General features: G+C 41.5%; 1 long non-coding RNA gene across 1 annotated transcript in view; it reads right to left on the reverse strand.

The window, feature by feature from the left end:
- Window positions 1–4916: 4916 nt before the first annotated feature.
- Window positions 4917–14828, reverse strand: part of LOC145506505 (uncharacterized) — a 30627-nt gene continuing 20715 nt past the window's right edge. Inside the window, exon 3 of the long non-coding RNA XR_014053980.1 lies at window positions 4917–5012. This is a non-coding gene — a long non-coding RNA (uncharacterized LOC145506505). The remainder of the gene's footprint in view (window positions 5013–14828) is intronic.

Consider the following 14828-nt stretch of genomic DNA (forward strand, 5'->3'; position numbering starts at 1 on the left):
CACGCACATATGGACACCTTATCTTCAACAAAGGAGGCAAGAATATACAATGGAGAAAAGACAATCTCTTTAACAAGTGGTGCTGGGAAAACTGGTCAACCACTTGTAAAAGAATGAAACTAGAACACTTCCTAACACCGTACACAAAAATAAACTCAAAATGGATTAAAGATCTAAACGTAAGACCAGAAACAATAAAACTCCTAGAGGAAAACATAGGCAAAACACTCTCCGACATAAATCACAGCAGGATCCTCCATGACCCACCTCCCAGAATATTGGAAATAAAAGCAAAAATAAACAAATGGGACCTAATTAAAATTAAAAGCTTTTGCACAACAAAGGAAACTATAAACAAGGTGAAAAGACAGCCTTCAGAATGGGAGAAAATAATAGCAAATGAAGCAACAGACAAACAATTAATCTCAAAAATATACAAGCAACTTCTACAGCTGTATTCCCAAAAAATAAACGACCCGATCAAAAAATGGGCCAAAGAACTAAACAGACATTTCTCCAAAGAAGACATACAGATGGCTAACAAACACATGAAAAGATGCTCAACATCACTCATTATTAGAGAAATGCAAATCAAAACCACAATGAGGTATCATTTCACACCAGTCAGAATGGCTGCTATCCAAAAGTCTACAAGCAATAAATGCTGGAGAGGGTGTGGAGAAAAGGGAACCCTCTTACACTGTTGGTGGGAATGCAAACTAGAAAATGAGTATTCTACCCAAAGCAATCTACAGATTCAATGCAATCCCTATCAAGCTACCAATGGTATTTTTCACAGAACTAGAACAAATCATCTCACAATTTGTATGGAAATATAAGAAACCTCGAATAGCCAAAGCAATCTTGAGGAAGAAGAATGGAACTGGAGGAATCAACCTGCCTGACTTCAGGCTCTACTACAAAGCCACAGTCATCAAGACAGTATGGTATTGGCACAAAGATAGAAATATAGATCAATGGAACAAAATAGAAAGCCCAGAGATAAACCCACGCACATATGGACACCTTATCTTCGACAAAGGAGGCAAGAATATACAATGGAGAAAAGACAATCTCTTTAACAAGTGGTGCTGGGAAAACTGGTCAACCACTTGTAAAAGAATGAAACTAGAACACTTCCTAACACCGTACACAAAAATAAACTCAAAATGGATTAAAGATCTAAACGTAAGACCAGAAACAATAAAACTCCTAGAGGAAAACATAGGCAAAACACTCTTCCGACATAAATCACAGCAGGATCCTCCATGACCCACCTCCCAGAATATTGGAAATAAAAGCAAAAATAAACAAATGGGATCTAATTAAAATTAAAAGCTTTTGCACAACAAAGGAAACTATAAACAAGGTGAAAAGACAGCCTTCAGAATGGGAGAAAATAATAGCAAATGAAGCAACAGACAAACAATTAATCTCAAAAATATACAAGCAACTTCTACAGCTGTATTCCCGAAAAATAAACGACCCGATCAAAAAATGGGCCAAAGAACTAAACAGACATTTCTCCAAAGAAGACATACAGATGGCTAACAAACACATGAAAAGATGCTCAACATCACTCATTATTAGAGAAATGCAAATCAAAACCACAATGAGGTATCATTTCACACCAGTCAGAATGGCTGCTATCCAAAAGTCTACAAGCAGTAAATGCTGGAGAGGGTGTGGAGAAAAGGGAACCCTCTTACACTGTTGGTGGGAATGCAAACTAGTACAGCCACTATGGAGAACAGTGTGGAGATTCCTTAAAAAACTGGGAATAGAACTGCCATATGACCCAGCAATCCCACTGCTGGGCATATACACCGAGGAAACCAGAATTGAAAGAGACGCGTGTACCCCAATGTTCATCGCAGCACTGTTTACAATAGCCAGGACATGGAAGCAACCTAGATGTCCATCAGCAGACGAATGGATAAGGAAGCTGTGGTACATATACACAATGGAATATTACTCAGCCATTAAAAAAAATACATTTGAATCGGATCTACTGAGATGGATGAAACTGGAGCCCATTATACAGAGTGAAGTAAGCCAGAAAGAAAAACAACAATACAGTATACTAATGCATATATATGGAATTTGAAAGATGGTAACGATAACCCTATATGCGAGACAGAATAAGAGACACAGATGCATGGAACAATTTTATGGACTCTGAGGGAGAAGGTGAGGGTGGGACGTTCTGGGAGAATGGCATTGAGACATGTGTATTGTCATATGTGAAACAGAGCACCATTCCATATTCGATGCATGTGACAAGGGCTCAGGGCCGGGGCAATGGGATGATCCAGAAGGATGGGATGGGGAGGGAGGTGGGTGGGGGGTCCGGGAAGGGGAACACATGTAAACCCATGGCTGATTCATGTCAATGTATGGCAAAAACTATTACAATATTGTAAAGTAATTAGCCCCCAACTAAAATAAATAAATTTATAAAAAAAAAAAAAGAAAAAAAAATTAAAAAAATAAAAAAATAAAAAAAAAGAAAACAGGGTAAATGGAAGAGGAAAGAACTTGATTACAGATCTTGAAATTTCTTTGAAAGAGTGAAAAAGAACATGTCCAAGATTACAGAGGCTGGGAAAATAATGGTTACAACAACAACTAAAGGAAGAATGTGGGACACTTGGAAAAGGAGTCATGAATAGGAAGAACAGATTCGTACAGATTTGGATTTAATCATTTGGATAAGAGGACAATTGAACAGAGCTATCTGATAGGCAGCTGGTATTTAGTTAACTTAAAAATAAAACAAACAAGCAAAAAGACTAGGGCAGTGGACTACAGGTGAGAGAAAGAAGGATAAGGATTCAGGAGATGATCATCTGCTTCTATGCTTACACCCTTGGATTCAACATGGCTTTGCCACACCAACCAGTGAACCGTGTGGTCTAGGCCACAATGTCTAGATCTGAGACCTGGAATTCTGCAGACCTAGCCAGTCATCCTGCTTCTAATGAAGATCCTAATGCATGTGAGAAGATCCAGGAAACACAGTGGAGGGCTGAGTGCTAGCAAGGAGCTGATATCAAAGACCAAACCTCTGTGGAGCGACCAGTGACTAAGTAGCAAAATTTGAACCCAAAGCATATCACTTTCTGACTTCCCCCTCAAATTATCTTCAGAGTGGTACAATTTCATTACTGATTGTTTTGGACTGAATGTTTGAGTACCACCTCAAAATTGTTTGTTGAAGACCTAACCCTAAGGTACAGCATTAGGAGGTAGGGCTTTGGGGATGTGATTAAATTTAGATGATTTCATAAAAGTGGAGCCCCCCCCCCCCGGTGGGACTAGTGCCCTTATAAGAAGAGGAGTAGACATCAGAGCATCCTTTCTCTACCATGTGAGGATACAGTCACAAGGCAGCCATTTGCAAGCCAGGAAGAGAGCCCTTACCAAGAACCAAACTGGCCAGCATCTTCACCCTGGACTTACCAGCCTCCAGAACTGTGAGAAACAAATGTCTGTTGTTTAAGCCAACCAGTATGTTTTATAGCAGCCCATGCTGACTAAAATACTTATCCTTTAAGTAGGTACTATATTCTATATGGAAGTGAATTTGGTGAGCTTCCAATAAGTTCATAATGGTTTAGCATAGCTGGAAAAGACTCTCGACAGTCCCTTGGACAGCAAGGAGACCAACCCAGTCCATCGTAAAAGAAATCAACCCTGAATACTCATTGGAAGGACTGATGTTGAAGCTGAAGCTCCAAAATTTCAGGCACCTGATGTGAAGAACCAACTCATTGGAAAAGACCCTGATGCTGGGAAAGATTGAGGGCAGGAGGAGAAGGGTGTGACAAAGGATGAGATGGTTGGATGGCGTCATCGACTCAATGGGCATGAGTTTGAGCAAACTCCTGGAGATAGTGAAAGACAGGGAAGCTTGACATGTACCTTTATGGTGTGAAGCCACTGAGATTTTGATGTTTTTATACCATTGAGATTTTATAGCTATTACTTCCACACTGACATAATGCCATGATTCGAATCAAGGCCAGTTTGACTCCAAAGCCTGTGCTCCCAAACAGCACAGAGCATGATTGGTAATAGAGCCCACCTGCTAGCCCAGTTCACCCACATTACACTTCATGCAGTAGAAAACTGTCCCTAAAATCCCAGCCATATGATCCCACCAGTGGCACTGGGCTCTAGGAGAACCCTCAGGGAAATATCTGTGTCAGTTAACTTTTGCTACGTAACAAAACACTTCAAAACCAGGTGGCCTACAGCAACAACAAAAAGAAAAAAGGAAAAAAAAAGACATTACTTTGGCTCACAATTTTGATAAGTTGCAATGTAGGCCTCTTGTGCCTGAGTAGTTCTTGCAGCTTGGGACCAGATTCTGCTAATATCAGCTGGGCACTCATACTCTGTGATCAGCTGTAGAGTTGACTGGCAACTGGCTAGTCTATGATGGCTCAACTGGGATGGCTTGTCTCTGATCATATGGTATCTCCTCCAGGAAGAAAGCTTGTGCTTGATCATTTGGTGGCAGCAGCAGTGGTTGCAAGACCAGCAAGAGGACCAGCCCCAATATACAGGCACTTTTCAGGCTGCTCCCCTGGCCAAATCAAGACACGTGACTATGCCAAAAGTCAGTGTAGGGGGGCATTATCAAATGCCTGGATACAGAGAGTGGGAACAAATTCAGTCATTACTACAGTCAATCTACCCCAATATCCAAGGGCCACTGGGTGGAGACCAGAGCACAGAACAAGTGTGTCCTAGATGTTAAAGCTCCTCAAATAATTTCTTCCAGTTTCTGACTTCCATACCTACAGCAATCCCATGATAATACTGATATAATCTATGAGACAACAGCATCAGTTGGTTGTTTTTTGTTTCTTAGTTTATTGAAAGCCATGCTTGGGAGGAAATGACTGATTCATTGCTCTCATGGACGGTTTGGCAGAACCCTGGAGGCAGAGAGCCTTCTCCATCTGACAGAAGGATGGTTCCGCTGGGTGTGAGGAATCTTCTTCCTGCAAAAAAAAATGAGTCATGATAAGAATAGAGTGCCAGACCTCCTTCGTACTCCTCATGTGGAAAGGAGAATGTGACCAAATCCCTGGTGAATACAGCCCTTTTCCTAAGAGGGAAGAGATAAAAGGCTGTCAGGGAGAAGAAAACTGCTATTGAAGCTACTGCCTGGTCTACTCTCTCCTAGAAGTTTCCCTTTTGTCTTGATTTCTATGTTCAAGATCTTCTCTTTGTGGCTTGCTGTTATTTCTATAAAGATGCCTTTCACTTGGCAATATCTTAGCCAAGAAAAGCAAAATATCTACCATGAAAAAACACGGCATGTCTGTCATTCCAGTGACTTAAGGCCAGAGCAATAATGAGTTGTTATGGATTAAATGGTGTTCTCTCAAAATTCATATGTTAAAGTTTTAGCCCCCGGTATCTCAGAATGTCACCTTATTTGGAATAAGAATATTGCAGATGTAATTAGTTAGGATGGGGTCATAGTGGACATTCACACAGAGAACATGTTGCATGATGATAAAAACAGATTGGTGTTATGCAGCAGAAGACAAGGAACACCAAAGGTTGGCAGCAAAGCACCAGACGCTTGGAGAGAGGCATGGGAACAGACTTCAGAAGGAACTGACCTCACCAACACCTTGGACTTCCGGGTTTTAGAACTATGAGACAAATGTCTGCTCTTTAAGCAGCTTAGTTTGTGGTATTTTGTTATAGTAGTCCTAGCAAACTAATACACGAGTGAACAACCACCCATGTCATGGGCTATTTCAAGCTCATCTTCTTTTTTAATCCTTGCCCCCAAGACTGTTGGCCCCTGTTCCAGGATGAACCAGCATGTCCAAAAGCCAGAGTCAAATCTGGCTCTCCTGACCCTCTCTATACATTTCCCTTTATACACTGTTGCTGTGTAATGGTTGCTGGCAAAGGCTGGTGGCAAGGCAAAGGTTGGTGCAGCAATTCTAAAGATAGTTACATCTCTGTTGTGCGATAGATTGGTTTCTGAAAGAATTGGTTCTTAATCGATTCCTTATAAACTCAATGATATTTTAACTGCTCCCCAGCAGTTTCCTATTTAAAGGAGCCCCGTGGGAGATCCTTTTGTTTAAAACAGGGTCTCTATGGATTGTGAGTTATCACCCGCCTCTCTCTAAATTCATTTGTTTCACGAGTGTAATTTGTTTTCATATGAGAGTTTTTTGTGAAAGCAGGCCTGCCTTCAACTCTGCACCTCTGCCTCGGCTGGCAGGGGCTCAGTGAACACTGGCTGTTCCCATTATGGTTAATGATGGTAACAAAGGACGCCACCAGCAGCGCTGCCTTTTATTTTTTATTTTATTTTATTTTATTTTTTCTGTAAGACCTTATTTTATTTTTAGCATATAAGAGTTTGGGAAAAGATGCTTTTTTGAATTTGATGTATCATCAAACTTTTTTCAATCATTACATATTTAATAAAATTCCCTCGGATTTTTTTTTTAATTTATTTTAGTTGGGGGCTAATTACCTTACAATATTGTAGTGGTTTTCACCATACATTGACATGAATCAGCCATGGGTTTACATGTGTTCCCCATCCTGAACCCCCTTCCCACCTCCCTCCCCATCCCATTCCTCTGGGTCATCCCATTGCCCCAGCCCTGAGCATTTGTCTCATGCATCGAACCTGGAATGATGTTCTGTTTCACATATGATAATATACATGTTTCAATGCTATTGTCCCGGAACGTCCCACCCTCCCCTTCTCCCTCAGAGTCCATAAGACTGTTCTATGCATCTGTGTCTCTTATTCTGTCTCGCATATAGGGTTATCGTTACCATCTTTCAAATTCCATATATATGCGTTAGTATACTGTATTGGTGTTTTTCTTTCTGGCTTACTTCACTCTGTATAATGGGCTCCAGTTTCATCCATCTCAATAGAATCGATTCAAATGTATTTTTTCAATGGCTGAGTAATATTCCATTGTGTATATGTACCACAGCTTCCTTATCCATTCGTCTGCTGATGGACATCTAGGTTGCTTCCATGTCCTGGCTATTGTAAACAGTGCTTCGATGAACATTGGGGTACACGTGTCTCTTTCAATTCTGGTTTCCTCAGTGTGTATGCCCAGCAGTGGGATTGCTGGGTCATATGGCAGTTCTATTCCAAGTTTTTAAAGGAATCTCCACACTGTTCTCCATAGTGGCTGTACTAGTTTGCATTCCCACCAACAGTGTAAGAGGGTTCCCTTTTCTCCACACCCTCTCCTCAATAGATGCAGAAAAAGACTTTGACAAAATTCAACATCCATTTATGATAAAAACCCTCCAGAAAGCAGGAATAGAAGGAACATACTTCAAAATAATAAAAGCTATATATGACAAACCCACAGCAAACATTACCCTCAATGGTGAAAAATTGAAAGCATTTCCCCTAAAGTCAGGAACAAGGCAAGGGTGCCCACTTTCACCACTACTGTTCAACATAGTTTTGGAAGTTTTGGCCACAGCAATCAGAGCTGAAAAAGAAATAAAAGGAATACAGATAGGAAAAGAGGAAGTAAAACTCTCACTGTTTGCAGATGACATGATCCTCTACATAGAAAACCCTAAAGATTCTACCAGAAAATTACTAGAGCTAATCAATGAAGATAGTAAAGTTGCAGGATATAAAATTAACACACAGAAATCCCTTGCATTCCTATACACCAATAATGAGAAAACAGAGAGAGAAATTAAGGAAACAATACCATTCACCATTGCAACAAAAAGAATAAAATACTTAGGAATATATCCACCTAAAGAAACAAAAGACTTATATATAGAAAACTATAAAACACTGAGGAAAGAAATCAAAGAGGACACAAACAGATGGAGAAATATACCGTGTTCATGGATTGGAAGAATTAATAGAGTGAAAATGAGTATACCACCCAAAGCAATCTATACATTCCATGCAATCCCTATCAAGCTACCAATGGTATTTTTCACAGAACTAGAACAAATCATTTCACAATTTGTATGGAAATATAAGAAACCTCGAATAGCCAAAGCAATCTTGAGAAAGAAGAATGGAACTGGAGGAATCAACCTGCCGGACTTCAGGCTCTACTACAAAGCCACAGTCGTCAAGACAGTATGGTACTGGCACAAAGATAGAAATATAGATCAATGGAACAAAATAGAAAGCCCAGAGATAAATCCACGCACCTATGGACACCTTATCTTCGACAAAGGAGGCAAGAATATACAATGGAGAGAAGACAATCTCTTTAACAAGTGGTGCTGGGAAAACTGGTCAACCACTTGTAAAAGAATGAAACTAGAACACTTTCTAACACCAGACACAAAAATAAACTCAAAATGGATTAAAGATTTAAACGTAAGACCAGAAACAATAAAACTCCTAGAGGAAAACACAGGCAAAACTCTCTCCGACATAAATCACAGCAGGATCCTCCATGACCCACCTCCCAGAATATTGGAAATAAAAGCAAAAATAAACAAATGGGACCTAATTAAAATTAAAAGCTTTTGCACAACAAAGGAAACTATAAGCAAAGTGAAAAGACAGCCTTCAGAATGGGAGAAAATAATAGCAAATGAAGCAACAGACAAACAATTAATCTCAAAAATATACAAGCATCTCCTGCAGCTGAATTCCAGAAAAATAAACGACCCAATCAAAAAATGGGCCAAAGAACAGACATTTCTCCAAAGAAGACATACAGATGGCTAACAAACACACGAAAAGATGCTCAACATCACTCATTATTAGAGAAATGCAAATCAAAACCACAATGAGGTACCATTTCACACCAGTCAGAATGGCTGCTATCCAAAAGTCTACAAGCAATAAATGCTGGAGAGGGTATGGAGAAAAGGGAACCCTCTTACACTGTTGGTGGGAAAGCGCTGCCTTTTAAACACACAAGACGTCTGCACTGATTTCCTCTCCTTTAATGCCATTTTGAGCATCCTCAACTTAAAATCATTGCTTGGGTAGAAAAAGGGGAAAACATTTTGTTAAATGCCAACATTTACCTATTAATTACTCCCTAACTATTAGTGAGCTTTGCGCTGATTATTATTCGAAGTACCTAGGTGTTTGTAAATTAGCAGGTGTTTCATTTCCTTTTCTGGGTCTGCTTTTAGGCTGTCTGTGCAAAAAGATTCCCCTTAGGAGATGCACATGGTTCACTGGAGAGGGGACAACTGTGGCCAGCGTGACTAGAATTTTACTATTTTAATAACAGCCTCTATTTGGGAATTCAGGTTGCCAAGTTGCCAGTGTTTTCAACTAGTTTCAAGATTCTTTCCTGCAAGTGTTTTGATTATTAATTAATTTGCTAATTTCACAAGCATCATCTGAGTTTCTACTAAGTGCCAGGCACTGTCCTTGAACCTGAAGATGCAGAGGTGAAGAGAACTTTGCCCCTACTCTTCACAACCTCACTGTGTAGTGAGAAGATAAACACCTTGGAGTCAATAAACACAATAATGTGGTAAGTGCTATATTAGAAGGATGGGAAAAGGCTGGGAGCACAGAAAAAGAATTGCTACACTTTGATGGAAATGGCAGAAACCATTTCCCAGAGTTGGGTGTCATTACCACTAAATCTTGAAGGATGAGTAGGAGTATGCCAAAGTCATAAAATTACAAAGGACATTTCAAGAAAAGGGAGTAGTGCACAATGAGATGCAGCTCTGAGAGCGAGGTACTTGGAGACTGGTGGGTGGCTAGACAAGGGAGGTGATGAGGGCGCAGCAGGAAGTGGATCTAAAATGATTTTCTGGGGCAAGATTACAAAAGAGCTTGGACATTATTCTACTAGAAATAGAGAACCATTGGAGGGGTTTATCTTGGAAGGAAGGGTGGCTCGATTGAATTCCGTGGCATGGAAGATGGCCTGAAATGTGAAAAGGCTGGAGACAGGGACTGAACTAGGAGACAAATATGACAGACGGAGGACTAAGCTAAGGAAGCACCAGTGGAGATGGGAAGAAGAGCAATAATTTAAGCAATGATATCAAGGTCAAATTCTGAAAGTTTGTCACCGGTAAGTGAGGGAGTGGAACGGTCTGGGATGACTGCACACCTCAGGCTGGGCATCTAAGGATACTAATGAAAATGAAGGATGCAGGCAGAAGAACACTCATGCCCAGTATATTTAGAGTGCAGAAACTGCAAGGAAACTTTCAGAAGTGAGAAGATGGTCACTTCTTCAAGAACAGTTTGGGATCTACTAGCTCATTCTGACCCAGCAGCTCTTAAAAAGCTGTACCTTTAATCAAAAAAACAAACAAATGAAATCTCTTCACGTTTGCTTAAAAAGGAAGTCTAACCAGTCAACAAAGGAGAGTTTTTTTCAGTCAGGTTCTCAGTTACACATAACAGAACTTCCTCTAGCTACCTTAAGCAGAAAAATAATTTATTAAAGATTTTGGGGAATTTCCTTGGTGGTCCAGTGATTAAGAGTCCACCGTATAATGCAGGGGACTCAGGTTCGATCCCTGGTCAGGAAATTAAGATCCCACATGCCTCAGAGCAAGTTAAGCCTGCCAGCCAAACCTAAGACCCAGCTCAGTCAAATAAATAAATAAATATTAAAAAAAAAAATTGGTGGGGGGGGTAGCTCAGAAAATCTCTAGAAGGGTCAGAAAGCCAGCCTTGGAGGTGACATGATGAGGAACAACATTTGGACCATGCTGATGTCTTCCTCGGAGATCCCACTGAAGGACTTGACACAGCACAGATTTCACACTGCTGACACTGGGACCTGGAAGCCTAAAACCCTGCCTCTGCTGCTCCCAACAGCCAAGTGTCCCATAGTCTTCCTCATCATAAACTGGGTTACAGCCCCTGCTTCTTCACTCTACTCTTTTCCTAATCAGAGTTTCCCATCAGCATAGCTGATTGGCAGAACTTGGATCTGTGAATATACATAACCCAGTTGCAAGGACAACTGGAAAAGTGAGTGCCTACTTTTCCCCTGAGGGTGAGGGAGACTTGTAATGCAGAAAATATCCCAAATATAGGAAAAGTTTTACAACATGTGATTAGAAAACAGACATGCATTAGCTTCAGAGGGCTACTGTTTTAAGAAGAAGCTTGAATTAAGGGTTCTCTTTCTCCTGGGTTTTGTGAATCACTGCTTTTGTAGACATTACAACTTTTTTACTTTGTACTACCGTTCTTTGCCCCATAGTGGAAAACTCGCTAAGGCAGGTGAGGTGTCATTTTTAGTTTCGTGTGCCATAATGTTGCTGCCACACATTCAGGAAGAGCTCAATAAATGCACCCATCTCCAAGCCCATGGCAACTATAGCTCTCTGCTTATTCATTCAGTCAGCATTTCCTGTGTACCTACTGTGTGTCCTCACCTCTATCAGGCATTTCAGTGACTCAGCAGACATTTTGGACACACATATGCCTATGCTTACAGTCAACAAGGCCTTCTAAGCAAAGTGCACAGAGACGCCTGGCATTTGTTATCACTATGATAATCTATCATCATTATATGAGTCATCACAACTGGCCCTTAGGAAGGGCCCTTCCTAGTCATTCAAAGAGGTGATGGCTTTGCTTGCACTTCCCTCCCCACTGGCTGCACTTCCTCAGCATTGGCTTCTATGGACTCTGCCTCAATAAAAAGAAACTAAATGGAAATGATACTATTTCAAGAAGATATAAGGTAAGGATCTTCTAGGCTATTTAGCCAGACTGGTATTTTTCTTTCTTAAAAATTTTTATGTATTTATTTATTGTTGGGTGCACTGGGTATTCATTGCTGCAAGGGCTTTCTCTAGCTGTGGTGAGCGAGGGCTACTCTCTAGCTGCAGTTCCATGGGCTTCTCATTGCCATGGCTTCTCTTGTTGCAGAGCACAGGCTCTAGGTATGTGGATTTCAGTAGTTGTGGCTAAATGGCAACCCACTCCAGTATTCTTGCCTGGAGAATCCCAGGGACGGCGGAGCCTGGTGGGCTGCCATCTATGGGGTCGCACAGAGTCGGACACAACTGAAGCGACTTAGCAGTAGCAGGGCATGCAGGATCTTCCCAGATCAGGTATTGAGCCCATGTCCCCTGCATTGGCAGGTAAAGGATTCTTAACCACTGGACCAATTCTGGCTAGAAAAGTCCTAGCCAGATTCTTTAATATGAGGATTCTAGGTGTGGGAGAGAGGCTTAGCCTATAGGTAACGCATTCCCCGCCTGCCCATCCCCAGAAGGCAGTCATCAGGGATGCCCAACCATCCAGGCCACCAGCTCCCCTGCAGCACAGGGAGCTGCCCAACACGTATTCCTTAACCCAGCAGAGCTGCTCCACTCAGGAAATCTGAATTACTGTTAAGGAAAGAAGGTCACTTATCAAAACTCTATTGCCACAAAGTTAATCATGACGCCAGTGGGCAGAATTGAGGCACTGGATGATGGCTTCACTTCTCGGTCTTGAGTTTCAGTGTTGAAGTGTTAAGAGGTCCCATGGGGCTCAAGCTTGTTTCCCTAGAAACACAGGCAGAAATAATCTTCAAGGAAGCCTAGAAAATCGACTGTGACCAGGGGCCCAGGCCCAACCTTGCCTGATGACTTCATCAACTTCTTGCAGATTGGGGCAACTGGGTTTCCTAGAACCAAGAGTACAGGAATACCCCTCACCCATGATGATGAGGGTTTCAATGCCCTGCTCCAGCAGTTTTCAGCAGGGTCTAGTGTGTGCTTTTGATCTGAAGCAGGGTGGAACTGATTATATTGACTTTAGGCATATCGATATTGGTCACTTGCTCCCTACCATGCCGTAGATTTCCATGCTCTAGGTTTTTGTGACCATGGCATTATTTTTTTTTTTTTTGATCTAAGGCATCTTGAAATCAAATCTTTAAGCAATCTCATCTTAAGCTATTTTTATGTTTATGTCTACTTTCAACAAAGATGAATTGAAAATGCCTAAAGTTACCCTCTCTCCTTAGACAACTAAAATACAAAGTATATGATTTTAGACATTGGGAAATAAGCAGTAAAAGACAGAGTTCCCTGAGAAAAGAAGAAACAAACAAAGGGAGCCCTGTGGTTTTCCAAGACTGATGCCTAGGAAGAGTTTCCTAGGCAGAGAACAGAGAGAGGAGTCCAAGGTAAGTTGATTTGAGGAGATAGAATTGGGAGTTTGGGAAGCCCAAGGCAGCTAGAGTTCACAGAGCGAAGTATCAGAGAAACAGACTTGCATACAGAAAGGGCTCCAGAGTTCTGCAGAGGGTTCCCCTTGATACTTTGGCTGAATACTGATTAGTGCTTACATATGAGGAAACTGGGCTTCCCCAGTGGCCCTGACAGTAAAGAATCTGCCTCCAATGCAGGAGACCTGGGTTCATTCCCTGTCTTGGGAAGATCCCCTGGAGAAGGGAATGGCAACTCACTCCAGTATTCCTGCCTAGAGAATTCCTTGGACAGAGGAACCTGGCAGGTTATAGTCCATGGGGTCACAGAGTTGGACACAACTGAGTGACTGACAAACAGATGAGAAAAGTAGCTTAGGTAGGAGAAAGAACCACTGGAAAAGAGCAGAAGAAACAACTCTCAAAGCTCATACAGGGCTGGGAATAGTTTATGTTCCCAAAAATTAGAGTGGAATAGGTTGGGTTTTCAGGAAGAGGATTCCAAAAAGTATTGCCAAATTAGCCCCATGTAAAAGGTTGCCTGACCTGCCTCTTGAGAAATCTGTATGCAGGTCAGGAAGCAACAGTTAGAACTGGACATGGAACAACAGACTGGTTCCAAATAGGAAAAGGAGTACGTCAAGGCTGTATATTGTCACCTTGCTTATTTAACTTCTATGCAGAGTACATCATGAGAAATGCTGAGCTGGATGAAGCACAAGCTGGAAACAAGATTGCCGGGAAAAATATCAATAACCTCAGATATGCAGATGATATCACCCTTATGGCAGAAAGTGAAGAAGAACTAAAGAGCCTCTTGATGAAAGTGAAAGAGGAGAGTGAAAAAGTTGGCTTAAAGCTCAACATTCAGAAAACTAAGATCATGGCATCTGGTCCCATCAATTCACGGCAAATAGATGGGGAAACAGTGGAAACAGTGGCAGGCTTTATTTTTTGGGGTTCCAAAATCACTGCAAATTGTGACTGCAGCCATGAAATTAAGATGCTTACTCCTTGGAAGAAAAGTTATGACCAACCTAGACAGCATATTAAAAAGCAGAGACATTACTTTGCCAACAAAGGTCCATCTAGTCAAGGCTATGGTTTTTCCAGTAGTCATGTATGGACGTGAGAGTTGGACGGTGAAGAAAGCTGAGCGCCGCAGAATTGATGCTTTTGAACTGTGGTGTTGGAGAAGACTCTTGAGAGTCTCTTGGACTGCAAGGAGATCCAACCAGTCCATCCTAAAGGAGATCGTTGGAAGTGTTCATTGAAGTGTTAATTGAGTGTTCATTGGAAGGACTGATGCTGAAGCTGAAACTCCAGTCCTCTGGCCACCTCATGCGAAGAACTGACTCACTGGAAAAGACCCTGATGCTGGGAAAGATTGAAGGCAGGAGGGGAAGGGGACGACAGAGGATGAGGTGGTTGGATGGCATCACGAACTCAATGGAGATGAGTTTGGGTAAACTCTGGGAGTTGGTAATGGACAGGGAGGCCTGGTGTGCTGCAGTCCATGGGGTCACAAAGAGTCGGACGCGACTGAGTGACTGAACTGAACTGAACTGAAAAGATTGCCTGGTCCCACTTACCAAAGTTTAAAAACAAACTTCAAAAGGATCAGATGAATGAACTATTAAACAAAGACATTAAAACAACTATTACATACACAAGTAC

The sequence above is a fragment of the Giraffa tippelskirchi genome, chromosome 5 (genome assembly GCF_054371585.1).
Source record: "Giraffa tippelskirchi isolate mGirTip1 chromosome 5, T2T-mGirTip1v1.2.pri, whole genome shotgun sequence".
NCBI classification, from domain to species: Eukaryota; Metazoa; Chordata; class Mammalia; order Artiodactyla; family Giraffidae; genus Giraffa; species Giraffa tippelskirchi.